The 11,203-nt window shown below is 44.9% G+C and overlaps 1 protein-coding gene across 3 annotated transcripts in view; it reads right to left on the reverse strand.

Moving 5' to 3' along the window:
- Window positions 1–10,932, reverse strand: part of IP6K2 (inositol hexakisphosphate kinase 2) — a 30,934-nt gene extending 20,002 nt beyond the window's left edge. For 2 of the 3 annotated variants that reach the window (XM_059939584.1, XM_059939582.1), the window contains exon 1: window positions 10,825–10,932. The gene's annotated coding sequence lies outside the window, so the exon portion shown is untranslated. Of the gene's footprint in view, window positions 1–9,151; window positions 9,340–10,824 lie in introns of those variants that run through there. The other variant, XM_059939583.1, reaches the window with a different exon arrangement.
- Window positions 10,933–11,203: the final 271 nt, after the last annotated feature.

Raw genomic sequence — 11,203 nt, forward strand, 5'->3', positions numbered from 1 at the left:
GGGAGGATAATAACCCCAACACATCCTGTCCCTAAAATGTGTACAAGGTGCTGAAAGGTCAGAGGAGGAAGTGACCAACTCAATCTTCAGTGACAATGGGATACAACCATGTCAGAGAAAAGAGTTACCGTTTACCAAGCTGTTAGTCTGTTCTGTAACTCCCTCCCTCCTATGACAGCCTTCTGGAGTAGATACTAAGATCACTCCCACTACAGATGGGTGCACTGAGGCACCAGATCACCTAGGCCTCATCATGGAAAATGACAGGTACTTTGAGATGAAAGAGTCACTGCTAAGAAGGCTAGAAGGGTCACCCCCATGTCATAGCAGGCGCTGGTTCCACCAAAGAATGCAGCAGGGCCAGAGAGACAAGACACAGAAGCCTTGTATTAACTTGACACAAATGCCTGGGGTCCAACACCAGGTGTTCATTTCCCCCCTCATCAGCATTTTATTCTTGTTTTTTTTTTTTTTTTTTTTTAATTTATTTGGCTGCGCCAGATCTTAGTTGCAGCACGCAGGATGGGATCTTCATTGCCGCGTGCAGGCTCTTCCTTGCGGCATGTGGGATCTTTTTTAGTTGCAGCATGCAAACTCTTAGTTGAGGCGTGTGGGATCTAGCTCCCTGACCAGGGATGGAACCCGGGCCCCCTGCACTGGGAGCATGGAATCTTAGCCACAGGACCACAGGGAAGTCCCTTTATTCTAGTTTTAATAAAGGAGAAACTACAAGTTGCAAGTTGTAAGTGGAAGTATTTCACGAAAAGTCACAACAATGCAGATCCTTCCACCAATTCTGAGGGACAAATGAAACAGCAGATTCTGTTCCAAAAATCCGGACAAGCTTTTCCATAAGGGAAACAGCAGCCTCTCAGAGGTTTCTCTGTCGAACCAGCAGCATGATCACACTGCCCCATCTCTTTGCCTCATCAGACCAGATTTCTGGAATGAAAGACTAGAGGGTCCCAATATGGAGGGGGACAGGGAGAAGGAGCTTTCAGCCTACCTAGAAATATGTTCCTCAGTTACAATGCTTGAATTACAGAGTTTTGGCAATTTAAAAAGTTTTTCTAGCTAAAACTGGAGCACTACTCCTTCAAGAAAATCTAAATTATTGATTCTAAGGTGTCACATGTCCCCTTTATCAGAATATCAAATTTACTTATAAATACCTACATGTATTCCATACACACACCAAGAATTATCAGTCCTCCTTAAAAAGCCTGTTTCCCCTCTTCAAGGGCAATTTTCCATCTCCAGTCTCCTCCTCCTTGACGCAGACTACAACTCCCACCACCATGTGGGAAACATACACAACAGGAACATGCAGAAGTGACCCTTGAAGACTATGGCCAAAATTGTTCTGAGGTCTCGATCTATGGGGGACTTTCCTACTTTAGTCATGGTTCTCTCATGTGCCAGTTAAGTAACAGTCCATTAGCTTCAGGCAAGATTATATGCTCCCTGCCTGTGGTCAATGTTTACCCCTGCTCATTTCTCAGCCAGTTCCCAAAACAGATGACACATGAACTCATCCTCTGAAACTAGTGGTGCCAAAAATGATTCAGTCCTCATGGCCAGCCACAGAACCCAGGCAGCCCCGACCCGCCCAGGCCAGCACAATGAGGGCTGTACCTGCTGGTGGAGGGACACGTGTGACCTGTGCTACACCAGATCCTGTGCCCAGAGGGCACAACTTCCTCTGGGTCCTCACAACACCTCACTCAGGTAAATACTCCCCTCAAGGGTCTGCTAAGCATCCCAGGCTAACAGCATCAACATGGCAGCTTTGATCACCCAACTACTCTAAGTACAGTCAGTGCTCCTCCATGACCAGCCAGGAAAAGAACGAGATATGGGAGTGGGAAAATTCCTGACACCGCATAGGTCATAGCACTATATCTTAACACATGACCATTTGTCAATCATCTTCTATGAGTCCTGAGATTTCTTTCCACAATAAGGCACAGCAAAATATTAAAAACTTCTTTACGGAAATCAAGTTCAACTGCACCCATAGTTCTGAAGCAAATTACACACTGACTCCTTTGGAATCACCCAGCTTGTGAGAAGGGCAATGACTTCAGTCAGTCAACAGACATGAGGATTGGGAGGGAAGGCCAAAGGGGCACTTCCACTTTTGATATTTTACCACTATTCCCTTTCTTTGGTTCTATGCAAAGAGCCTAAGGTATTTTCAAAGTAAAAACACTCTTTGAGAGCGAGATAAATCATTCCCGGGAGAGGGGTAGCCTGTTCCTTCCTTTCCCAGCCCTCATCTGCCCCAGATGTGTTGGCCACATCCATCAGTTTTTCAGGGCCCAGAGTCTGTCAGGTGGCAGCTGGCACCTCTGCAGCATGTAGGTGCAGCATCCCAAGCCACCCATAAAACCTAGCACAGGTTCTACAAAGGGCAGGAGCATCTCAAAGAACCTAAGGGAGAGATATGTGTGTTCTCATGCTCTGATAAGGACACAGAGCAAGAAAAACCCACACCTTCAGCAGGGGGTTGGCAAGCACCTCAGCTGTCTCTCTAGAGGCACTCACCTTGGAGAATAGACACTGTTCGTGAAAGGACAACTTTCACTGCCTTATATGTAAAACCTCTATTCATAACAGAAGAAAAACTGAAAATGTTCAACAAGAACCAACTAACTGGGCTTCCCTGGTGGTGCAGTGGTTAAGAATCCACCTGCCAATGCAGGGGACATGGGTTCGAGCCCTGGTCTGGGAAGATCCCACATGCCGTGGAGCAACTAAGCCCGTGTGCCACAACTACTGAGCCTGCGCTCTAGAGCCCGTGAGCCACAACTACGGAAGCCCGCGCGCCTAGAGCCTGTGCTCCGCAGCAAGAGAAGCCACCGCAATGAGAAGCTGGCGCACAAGGAAGAGTAGCCCCCGCTCGCCGCAACTAGAGAAAGCCTGCGCGCAGCAACAAAGACCCAATGCAGCCAAAAATAAAAATAAATAAAATAAATTTAAAAGAAAAAAGAACCTAACTTAGGTAGACAGTAATCTCGGCAATGTGCAAGTAAGTGCTTTAACAGTTATTGGTGTATGTTTTTCCTGTCAGGTTGCTCAAGCTCATAAAAACATACATTCTTTGGCCAAGTATACTTCATCCATCTCTCTTCTTCCTTTGTTGCTTACTCGGGCAGTCTCTCAAGGAAACAGTATGATTATGTTTAGCACTAGAGCCAACAGATATGGGGTCCACACACCTCCATGGGCACCCTGTAAAAGAAGCTGAACTGTGAACTCTCGCTCATGAGAGGGGAAGGAGGAGTAAGGCACAGTCCACATATACCAAGTTTAAAGCACATTAAGCAAATGGGTATCAAAGTGAAAGCCGGCAGGCTTGGACTTAGGTTAATCCCAAGACAAATGTTGCTGCAGCCTCAGCAAAAACACTGAATTTGTATAGACATGACCTGGGATCTCAATCAGAGACTGGGACAGATGAGAAGGTGGGAAGGTTTTAGTAAAAATGCATATCCAATGTTAGTTTTATACTTGTAAAACAAAAATAGTCTATTACTCCTATAAAACAAACATTGCAGGGCGATTCAAGATTTCTGCATTCCCCAAGAGAGTATGACAAGCACACCCAGCCCATGGGGTCACCTCATTTCTGAGTGTGCAGCTGTGGACAGGAAAGCCCTGTGGCCCTGGAGCAGCCCATCTTAAAGATGAACAAGGCTCAAGGCAAGGGGCTGTGGTGGGGTTAAGACAGACTGATGTGGCTCGGGGGGTTTGTCTTTGGGATCCAGCTCAGGTACTGAGGGGGCACATTCTTGAAAACTACGTGCAGAAATAACACTAGAGCCAAGTGTTCTGCTTCCTGGTCTCTAACACATCTTATTCCATTAAAAGAAAAGTTCTACTCTTCCTTAGGCTTGGGATTGGCCACTCAATTTCTACAACAAGTATTTGTCGCAAGTAAGGTAAACAGCTGGATACACAGAGAATACAGGTAATACTAAATGATCTCCCATTTGATCAATTATGAGTTTCAGTTAAATACATTCACAAGACGAGTTAAAAAAAATCCAGCAGTGCAAAGAAAGCTTTGTGAATTTGCCACGACAGAGAGCAAGCAGAAGAGGCCCAGGCTGACTCCAGTTGCCCAAAGGGGCTTGTGAAAGCAGGTACTGGAGCTCTGTCTCCAAGTCAGAAAGGTTTCAAGAAAACCCAAACCCTGAAATCCTTCCGTCCAGAGTGGGATGAGACTTCTGACCACCTTGCAGAGTGGCCAGGAATGAAAAGAACACAGGTAAAAGACATAGCACAGTGAGGGTGTTAGGCAAGGCAGCCGTAGCTGCTATCATTTTTACTTTTTGTGGGTGGGTGCTGTAGGTGTTGACCACATCACTTCTACAACAGCTACATTTCACTAGCACAAAATCAAATCAAGGCATGACTTTTCTGTTGTTACCAGGTGCTTATTTTGTTACCTGTTCTGACCTGGATACCACATTTAGAAGTTATCATACTCCCAACCATTTCAGTCTTAACCAAGGGGCATCTTGTTGGCATAAAGAACAAAAACTCTTGGATTTCCCTGGTGGTCCAGTGGTTAAGACTGTGTGCTTCCAATGCAGGGGGCATGGGTTCGATCCCTAGATGGGGAAGTTCCACATGCCGCGGCCAAAAAAACAAACAAACAAACAAACAGAACAAAAACTCTTTCTTGTCACTAGAATATTAACTTTTGGCCATCATATACCAATAATGCTGGGGAGAGATGTTACTACTTGTTTTCCATAGCTTAATCCTTACTTATAAGAGTGAATTAGCATAACTTCAATTGGAAGAGAACACTATTAATGAAAATTTCTCCAAAGAGATTGGAGAAAATATCTGCAAACAAACAAAAAAAATGAACCCAAGGTGCACCTGAGCAGTATGTGAGGCATGGTCAGGGCCAACAAATTCTTGTAAGCTGAGTAAGTCAAAGTCCTAAACCTCCAATCTCCCATGTAGAAAATGGCAAAATGATAAAGTGCTACAGCCTCCCTGGTCACAAAGCAACTACCTTTGGAACATACCACCACATCTGACAATAGGATCAGCTGGGCAGCACCGCCTTGCTTTCTCTCTCCAGTCCTGAAGTGTAACACAGTGCAGTAGTGTCCTTTCAAACATGTCAGGGTGAGAGGACTTTCAGGAAGACCGACGGGCCAGTGGGGAGGGGGGGCTACAATGGGAATGAGGGATACAGGATTTCTTTGGGAGGAATTATATGGTATGTGAACTATATCTCAATAAAGCTGTCATTTTAAAAAATCAACACAGTAAAAGGGTCGCACTGCAGAGGTCACAACCAGCTTGGGGTAAAGGTTCCAGCGACAATGTCACATCTCCAACACTGAGAGGGGAGAAGGAGTGTTTAAGAGGAAAGCACCTCCAAAAGTGGCTACGGGAATGGCAAAGATGCAAGCAAGCAAGTTGGAGCAGAACTACTTCATGAACTATGTGGGTAAAAAGCATAACTTCTAAAGGAATACATTATTCTAGATAACTAAATATGTATGTGAAAATTAAAATAACAAATATTACAAGAAATCCAACTTTCAAGTACCTCTCTGTAAGTTTATACACTTGAGTTGTACCACAAAATTATTTTAAAATCTCTCTCACAGGGGACTTACCTGGTGGTCCAGTGGTAAAGAATCCGCCTTGCAATGCAGGGGACCTGGGTTTGATCCCTGGTCAGGGAACTAAGATCCCACATGCTGTGGGGCAACTAAGCCCGCGCACCACAACTACTGAGCTCACGCACCACAACTACTGAGCTCGCACCCCTCAACTAGAGCCTGCGTGCTGCAAACTACAGAGCCCACGCGCTCTGGAACCCGTGCGCCACAACTACAGAGCCCACGCACCCTGGAGCTTGCGCGCCACAACTAGAGAGAAGCCCGCGCGCCGCAAGGAAAGATCCCACGTGCCGCAACTAAGACCCGACACAGCCAAAAATAAGTAAAATAAGTAATAAATTAAAAAATAAAATAAAATAAAATCTCCCTGACAAATTGAGGCCTGCCTTATACTTGGGTATAAATGGTGTTTTACCTATTCTTGGTGCCTGCCTTCATCTGTAAACCAGTCATGGTAGTTTTATGTAGGTGCCATAAGGTGGGAACAAGATTAAAAAATCTAGCCTACTGCCTGGCTTACATGCAATGCACTCCTCAAACGTGAGCTATCCTCTGTCCACCATTCCAGTTCCTACAAAAAGTCCAATGGAAGATGGAGGCCAGAGGGTGGACTTGACAGTATAAGTGGATGAGGGCATGTTAAGCCTGCACTTGTGCGAGGCGGATGAAGAAATGGGGCTTCCGCAACAGGTAGAGGAATGGAGTACCAAGGGACATCCTGCTTAGCTCTTAAAAAAGACATTTTTAAACTGGTTACAAGTGTGATAAAATGACCACCATTATTAGTTTGGGGTCTCTTTATCCTGTAGATTTTCTTCAGTGCATTTTTCTATTCTTTCCACAAATAGGATCAGGCTATATGTGTTGTTTTGCCTTTTTTTTTCCCAAGTAAAATCAGCTTTATTTTTCTCACCTAACTTTAAAAAAACAGTGATAAAATACTCACAATATAAAATTTACCATTTTAAATATTTTGGGGTGTACAGTTCTGTGGCATGAAGTACATCCACACTGTTGTGCAATAATCACCACTATCTCCAGAACTTTTTCATCATCTCAAACTGCAACTATATACATTAAATAATAAATCCCCACTCTCCCTACCCCCAGCCCCTGGTAACCACCATTCAACTTGCTGTCTCTACAAATTTGAGTACTCCAGTTTCCCATATAAGTAGAATCATTCAATAGTTGTCCTCTGTTTTGCCATTTCCCCCCCAACTAAACTGTATGACTTAGACATCTTGCTACCTCTGTCTATATATGAGTCCTTTTAAAGGCTGCATAATAGTCACACAAAATCATAATGTATTTATCGACTTCCCTACTGACACTATTTCCAACTTTTTTCTGACCATAATAATGCAGTGAGCATCCTTGTATCTGTCTTTGCACACCTGTGAAGTATTTTTGTACGAAAAAGTCCTAGAAGTAGAATTGCTGGGAGCATAGATTTTAAAAGATCGCACCCACTGTTTCACTCTGACCCAACCTATAAAGTATGTGAGCCACTGGATTCTGGAGTATGGTGGCGACATTTTATGTTAGGAAAAATAACCAGGCAGAGAGACAAGGAAAAACCTGGCTTCAGAGAGGCTCTGCCTTCAACTGCTGGGCAGGGCGTGGCGGGAAAACATCCTGACAGCCCTCAGGTTCTAGGGCCACCAAGACATCAGGACTGCTATCTCCAGACACCAGTCTCAGACCTCTTTAATGTAACCTCCCCTACTCAGTGGCATACACGGCAGGGCACAGGGTCTCCTGTCTTCTCCACTGCACCCACAGAGCCAGCTGCCCTGCCCAGCCTACACAGAAGAATCAAGGAAGGAGGGGGAGAAGGTAAAGAAGCAGGACTTGGTAGATGGCGAGGTGTAGCACACTGTCCTTAACCCTTGAGGGAGCAACAGACCCCCTAGAGAATCTGAGACAACTGTGGGACTCTCCTGAAAATTCACACCCTCACTGAACTCTGCATACAATTTGTGGAGCGGGCAACTACGGACCCTATCTTCAGAATCCCTGATTCAGGGAATCAAATTAGAGGGATGAGTCAGATACTGAGTCTTCACAACAAGTCAGAACAAGGATGCTTTGTTCACGAAGTCAGAAACAGCTGAGAAGATAGTGAGTTGAGCTGCAGACACTTAAATATAAGGGATGATCAAGCAATCAAGAAGAAATGTACAGCAGACAGCTGGAAGCAGTGGGAGTGAAGCTTGAGTGAACTTAACTTGAAAACAGATTTGGGAATTACCTACAAAGGGACGGCAGAAGGCACCCCAAGAGTAATGTGCAAAGAAAGAGCACTGGGTCGAGGCCCCCATAATTGTGAACAGCCTGTGAGCAGAGGGTGCAACGTCAGTGTGAGAGAAGGAGGTCTGTAAGGAGACAAGGAGTAAAACATCTTCATCCTCCTGGAGGCCAAGGGTAAGAATCTCCTCTCTGTTCCACATGGAAAATCTGGACCACATGACACAGAGAGAGGAGGAGGCTCTTGCACTGTGTGGCCCTATAGGTCCCTGACAGCCCTCAGAGTTCACCATCTGGGGCTCACTTTTCAATGAGCCTTGGCAGTTCCAACACAACTTCTTCACTGAAAAGATATACAGGTGTGACTCCTTCAAACCCAGCCACCAGAGTCAAAAGGTCTCAAGCACAGGGTGTGATCAGCAAAAGCCAGCATATGGGAACCCCTACAGGATAAATGACAGTTGTTCGAACAGATAAATTACAAAACAGAGTAAGCATATATAAATTTAAGAGACAAAAGAGACACTTCAATCAAATGCCATATGCAGACTTTATCTGGATCCCAGTTTGAACAAACCAACTATAAAAAAATAATGAGACAATCAGGGACATTTGACCATGACTGAATATTTGAAAAAAAAAAATTAAGGAATTATCATTGTATTTTAGGCATAATAATGGTGTAAAAACCATGGGTAGCTCCTTGTCTTAGAGATACACAATGAAATACTTTTGGATAATATACACTTTGGGGATAGGTTTCCTAAAAAATTCAGCTTTTTTTTTTTTTTTTTTTTTTTTAAGGGGAGGGGAGGAAGGCAGAGTGTAAATGAAACAAGATTGGCTAGGAGTTGGTAACTGCAGAAGCTGGTGATGGATGGATGGTTGACAAACCCAAACCAAGTATCCATCATTTTAGGAGACTCTTTTTGTTCAAATTCTGAGGTAAACGCTAAATTCAATATTGCGGGAAAAGGCCCCTTCCTTGCTACCAGAATGTATTACAAAACACTAGTACTACTTGTTACTTTTATTACTTGGTATGCAAATAGGCAAAAATATAATTTATTTAAAAAACAAAAACATGCTTTAAAATGTAATCACATGAAAGCAATCATCTACTACACAAAAATGTGTTCAATTTGTCTAAGGTGATTACCCCACTAGGTAAAACAACATCACTTAAAGGAAAAATTCTTCCCCAGTGCATCCTCTTTATGAACCAAACAATGGAAATTTTTCACCTCAGCAAGCTGGCCTCAGGGAGGCTCATCCCTGTTGCCTAGATACGGGTGATATCTCCCTCCGGTGCTTACGGAAGGCTCTGGCACCCCTCGCACCCCTCTGCAAAGAAGACTGGCTAAGGTTCATCAGTCAGTAGTTGTGCCTTCCTCACACATTCCACTGCTCAGACAGATATGGGGCTGGTATACCATGTACTTGTCTGTCACCTGCGAAGCCTTGAAACAAAAAGAAGTCTATTACATTTGCTAAACTGGTTTTTACAATTGTATCAACTCCAGTCCTAGCTCTCATTCACCTTATTTCTAACAATTCCTGAGAATTCTAGTCTAAAGTCACAAAGCAGGTCAACCAACTGGAGTAACAGTTAACCATTCAACTGACTTTTGCCTCCAGAAAAAGTTACTAAGGGATCCACTGGCCTATCACATCAATATGATAAAGTATTCATTTTGCTCAGTTTCTAATTCTGGTAGTGGTTGAAGTTAAAACAATAACAATACTGCCCTGAAACTTCTCGTTAAATACTTAACACCAGATTACAGGATGCAATTACACAAACTCCACAGCAGCAACCTAGGTAAATAAGCATTTTAGTTCACTTAAAATGTTACCCTGCTAAAAATGCAAATACAGCAAATAATTAAATACTAGAATTCATCAAAACTACTGTAATCATGGCGCTTTATACAAAGTATCATAAAGCTTGTGATCTGCAACATTTCTGTTACCACTTTTTAGAAGTTTCAGTACTTAAAACTATTTTCTCAGATGATTTTATCTTATTCTTGTTCTATGTACATTTTGTTACCAAAATGTTTCATTCCAATCAGTGACTAGTTTTATTTCCCCGGTATTTAAGAGCACTAGATTTTACTGGTTTTTACATTTTCTTTTCACAACATTTGGACTCATTTTTCTGCAATTCGGCTTTAATATATGAAACTGAATAAAAGCCAAAAATGAAACAAATCATTAGGACGCAAAAGACAAAAAACTGTCTGTAATCCAACGTGAACGAAATGAAAGCTCCATCCATGGTGAAGCTGATCACTATTAAGAAGATGTCCCCGAATCCATTTTAGGACTTTTTGGGATAAGAAGGTTAGGTGTGCAGATTCCCCCACCAGACATCAGCTGACAAGCCCAACTGACATTCAACACTCAAAATGGCTGCACATCTGCAGGCCGCAGGTAACCGTACCTGAGGCGTTGGGCTGACTTCTCCAGCCAAAGACGCAAGGAGACCCCCGTCAATAACCCGGGAGATCGTGGACGCCAATGTCCTGGGGAGACCCCCTCAATGACCCGGGAGATCTTGCCCTCCCCAATGACTGGAGACTTCAATGACAGGGGGAGATCCCGCACCACCAAAATATCCGGGAAACCACCCCCCCTACAATGACCAGGGAAGATCCTGCCCGTCAAAACCAGGGGAAATCGTCTCTCCCCAATAACCTGAAGAAATAATGCCTCTCTCAAATGACCCGGGGAAATCTGGCCCCACAAGGACCCTGAGAGATCTCTCCTACTCCCATCATCGCGGGAGAGCCCCTCCCAGAAAACCAGGGGACACTCCTAGTGACCAGAGACCTCGCTCCCCGACGACCCGGAGAAACCCTCCTCCAAAGCCCCTGGGGCGGCAGAGCGGCAGGCCGAGCAGAGCGGGCGTTACCTGCTACCTCAGCCGGTCCCGCGAAGCTTCCGTCCTATTGTTTCTCTCCCACCAAGATGGCGGCCGCTGCGGCGAGCCCCGCCCCTCGCGCCTCACTCCCGGAGCCCCTCACTATTGGCTCGCACCGGGAGCCCAGCTCGCGGACCGGGCGGCCCAAAAAGCGCTGTTGCTAGGGCGCCTGGATTCGTTGTAGCGGCTTCCGGAAGGGGCGGTGCATTGGGGCGGGGTTAGCGAGAAGGGTGGAGTCTTGTCTGCCTCCCTGGGAGAGAGTGGCCAAGGAGGTCAGGTTGGGTGGACAGGTGGGCTTCGAGCCCAGGGGTGCAATACGGGATGCCAGGGGTACAGATGGGTCAGCCAACTGTACCATTTTTCCTGGGTC

This window comes from Balaenoptera ricei, chromosome 11 (assembly GCF_028023285.1).
Source record: "Balaenoptera ricei isolate mBalRic1 chromosome 11, mBalRic1.hap2, whole genome shotgun sequence".
NCBI lineage: Eukaryota > Metazoa > Chordata > Mammalia > Artiodactyla > Balaenopteridae > Balaenoptera > Balaenoptera ricei.